Raw genomic sequence first — 4,564 nt, 5'->3', positions numbered from 1 at the left:
TGCTGTTCTCTAGCTGTGCTATCTGTGTGTGCTTACTGATTCTTTTCACAGAGACTCCGAGTTAGAAGCACATCCATGAGAGGACCACAGCCGAGAACCAGTCTTACCTGCACATTTACACACTCATTACTCATTCCCATTAACTCACAGTTGACATTGCACACTTACACCTTTGATTTGCCCTGCTTGCTTGTTTTGTTTTGTTTTGTTGTGTTTTGTTCTTTTCTTCAGGTCTGTGTCAGTTTCGGGTTTAGATCTCCCTCGCGGTGCCAAACATGTCTCGCACAACAGACCCTGCTGGACACTGGAAGGATCTGGAGACCTGGCTAAGTGTTGTAACAGACAGCCTCCTACCTAAGGCCGCTGAAACACTAAAGCATCAGACACAGGACCAGCTGGATGACAACATAGCAAGCCTCATGAAACAGGACCCAAGCCAGAGCTACAGTCACAAAGAACTAGCCAAGATCACCGGCTCCTTAAGCCACACACTCATCGCCACCCTCAAACTGAGCAACAGGCAAGCCGCCCATCGCCAGCAGGAGCTGACACATGCACAACGGCGCATCGAACAGCTGGAGCTGGAGGCTCAGGAATGACGAGAAGGGCCTGATGAAGTGGAACAAGGCGCCAAAGAGGAGATCAACAGGCTAAAAGAGACCCTAGCAGCTACTACGCAAGAAATGGAACGAGGCAGAGCAGACTACGCTGACCTCTCCGACAAGCTACAGTACGCAGAACAGCTACTGGAAAAAGCAAAGGCTGACTTCAGAGACAAGAACAGCCGAATTAAAGCTCTCGAAACTCACCTGAATGAGTCAAGAAATGAGGTCAGCCGCCTAAAACAACAGCTTGACTACATCAAAGAAGAGTCTGACAGTATTAAAGAGGAACTCAAGCATGCATATGAATTGCGCTGTGAGCCGTCAAGAACACGTCGGACACCGACTTCACCTTTGCCAAGCAGGACCGGCTCCCCTGTTCCTGGACTGGCACATGATCAAAAGGGGGCAGTGCCAAAACAGTCACCTGTTCCCTCCAAAGAATCCTACCTCCCCGCTAAGCTAAAAGAACGTGCTCCAGCCAGCCACAGATCATCTCATGGCTTGGATCCTCAGAGACCTTGACAAGCTTGCTAGAAACATTGGCAAATTCACTCCAAATGTGCCAGGTAGTCCAAATGTTCAGAGTTATCTGCAAGATATTGACTTCCATCTGGAAATGAGACCCAATGTCACTGACAAAGATAGACTTTATTTGCTCAGAGCCACATCCAGCTCTGAAGTGCGCAGCTTCCTGGACCGGCAGCCTGCCCACACAAAGACTGATTACCACCTGCTCCGAGAAGCTCTCATCAGAGAGTTTGCCGACCCTGAGTCAGAACGAGGACTAGTGGCTGCCCTGGAAACAAAACAAGGTCGTCACGAAACTCCTCAAGTCTTCTATAGCCGACTCAGGCTAGCATACTTCGGGTCTCGCAACGAACAGAGCATGGAGGAGGAATTGAACTTCAAAACTCTCTTCTTGAGAAACCTCCATCCTGGGGTGAGCCACCATCTCGGCGTCCTTGCCTGTCCACGCACAATGAGTGCTCAACAGTTAAGAGACTTGGCGCACAAAGCCTACTGTAAACAGAAGATGGCCTTAGAAAAGGGCACCAAAACCACCACAGTTTTTGACTTCAACACACAGAGTCAAGGGCTGGCCCTAGAGGGCACCCAGCATCAAGACCTTGCCAAGCCGACACCCAAAGAGTGGAATGCATCCTCGTCCAACAGAGAGTGGGACTCCCACACTGGAACTCGACCTAAACCGAGAGACAACCGCTGGGATGGACCATGTGGATGACAACGCTCACCTGGACGTCACTGGGAAAATTCATGGAACCAATCAAGACCTCATGAGAGTCATTGGGAGAAAACCTGGAATCAGCCAAGCTCATTTGGAAACCCCAGAGGAAAAGGCTCATGGGAATCCAAGGGAAAACGACAAACACACCCTGGAGCAACCAGCCCAAGGAATCGACGAAAAAACTCACAAAGATTCCAAGCTGACAGAGCTCAAAATGAATCCATACCAGAACAAAAGACTTCACCTTGTTTCGACTCTCAAGAGCTGATGAAAATGATGATGAAAGAGTTCTTCCAACGAAAGGAGGACGACCGGAAGTGGGAAGAGAAAGCGAAACCAGATTCATCCTGACTAGCGGCCGGACGAGATGGCAGCGACCACCTGATTCAACACACCCCAGAGAACAGCACCTCATCTCTCTCTCAGAGAACCACAAGCACCATAACTTCAAACGGACAAGAAATCCCACCTGAACATCCTGCAAAACAGACAGAAACTGATCTAACACCTGATGGGTCAGATCACAGCAGCATCCAACAAACACCTGCTGTGGAAACCACTCCAGTTCCTGAAAGTGCTGTCTTGGTCGTCTGCCACATCCTACCTCTATCATCCCAAACTCCAGTCCCCCAACTCCTGGGTGATCTCATTGAGAAAGGTATCGCAAGAAAGTTTTACCTCTCCGTTATCATCGAACAACACATCAAGGTCGAAGCCCTCCTCGACACTGGAGCTGACATCACCCTAATGTCAACAGAACTCCTTGAAGAAGTCCAAAACAGAACAAAGAGGTCTAACGGAACCTTCAAACTTCAAAGGTGTAGGGCATTGCTCGACAGAACTTACCAATGACTTTATCAATGAACAACATGATTGAACAAAGCTTCATTTGGTCCAAAAGATCCATTTCCTGACAGGAAACGCCTAGCCTTAACAGAAGTGATGACGTGACTTCTTTTAACAAAGGACTCTGTCTAAAGGACTTCTTAGCTCATCAGCAATAAACTAATCAGAACCCATCACGTGGATTTGATCACATTAAATCTATTGATTCTCTCACAAAACCCTCTTGTATTATCGGACGGAACAGGAAAATACCCATCAACGGATTAAAAGACGAATCTGTCCTATCAATACCTCCCTTGTGTTGACCGTCCATCGTGACCCGGTCACTCGTGACTCCGGTCAAAGTTTAAACTATGCTTAAGGACTCAATCTTGAATCTCAAAAGGGACAATTGTCGATTACTTAAAGTATTAACTATATACAGAATAATACATGCCATGATGTAATTACTAACATGTCTATTCAATGTATTCAATATGTGGGTTTTCTTCAAATGCATTATTGTAATCATTGTTTAATTAGGTCAGTCTAGTAATATGTGTGTAAGAAGTGTGTCATGTTTGAGTTCTAAATGCAGAATTTATAATTCTGTGTAATTCTGTGTGAATGAAACATTGAAATTCAGTATCAGGAAAATATTAAGAAACTTTATAAAGTTGTTAATAAAACAGGAGAATGTTCGGCAGATATCACGCAATGTGATCAATAGACAATAGACGAGGCGTGTCTAATCTCCGTAGCAACGTCTCATTGGAGGATCGCTCCCTTAAAACTATGCTGTCCGAACAAGCTAATGTCAGAAGCTGGAAGCCAGAAGTCGGTCAGAAATCGCTCGAAATCGATCAGAAGCCGGTAGCCGAAACACAGCTACTTTGACCACGGCGGAAAAGTCGCATGGGTCATTGATAACTGATTGACCGGGGCTGATTTTCCATCTAACACCCGATTTCAACCACGAGCTGCGCCGCTGATCATTCGACAGCCGTCACATCCAGACTCCGCAACCCTCTGTGAAATATCTGACCAAAGTCTCCCAAGAAGAGAGCCGCTCAAGCCAGACGCTCAGAACAGCGCACCACACCAGCCAGCAGCATCCTTCAAAGCTTCCGCGCAACCCACAGGGCTTTCCCGAGAAGACGTCACCTGAAAGACAGCCAATCCAGAACGGGATTCCGCTGTACACGAGTCACGGAACAACCCGATTACCTCAGCTGTCACAGCAAACGCAGGTACAAGCAAACTTCTCTCTCTCTTGCTGGAAACTGGTGAACCTCCTTTAAACCTAAAGAATCAAGCCAAAGCTCTGCTTTTGTGATTTTCCTCAGGTTATGAGTTAAGTTAGCACTGAACTTGGGACTTTTCATAACTCATCAACTCCGCGAATGTGTGTGCATGTATGTATGTGTGTGTGTGTGTGTGTTTAGCCTTAGTTTCCTGTAATCATTAGAAGTAGTCAATAAATCTTGTTTTGATTTTCACATATACGAGTTTCTTGTGCTGTGTATCAAATTACTGTCTTAAACTCAAAGATCAAGTTACCTCTTGCTTATAATATAATAATTACAATAATAACAATAATCATAATAAAATATTGTTACTGTTGGCCGCAGAATAATATTTTATCCAGAATTGGTAAAATACTCTAACCTCAATTTTCGCTGGACGAATAATTGATGGAGTGTTAAATATTAATTCTGAATCATTTACAGTGAATCATTTACAGTTGATTCAATTCTTATTCCCTGTAACAATTAAATTGAGCTAATAAATAGGCTAAGTCCTTACAAAGGTGTGAGCTGAACCTCCAAGCATATTCCCACACAGGCCTACAACTAAAACATGTGGCACCGATTCACCTAACGGTGGG

At 45.5% G+C, this 4,564-nt stretch overlaps 1 pseudogene; it reads left to right on the top strand.

The window, feature by feature from the left end:
• On the top strand, positions 1 to 4,564 carry LOC125275254 (annotated as a pseudogene).

The sequence above is a fragment of the Megalobrama amblycephala genome, linkage group LG9 (genome assembly GCF_018812025.1).
Source record: "Megalobrama amblycephala isolate DHTTF-2021 linkage group LG9, ASM1881202v1, whole genome shotgun sequence".
Classification (NCBI taxonomy): Eukaryota; Metazoa; Chordata; class Actinopteri; order Cypriniformes; family Xenocyprididae; genus Megalobrama; species Megalobrama amblycephala.
This window is presented reverse-complemented; position numbering and strand designations above follow the sequence as displayed.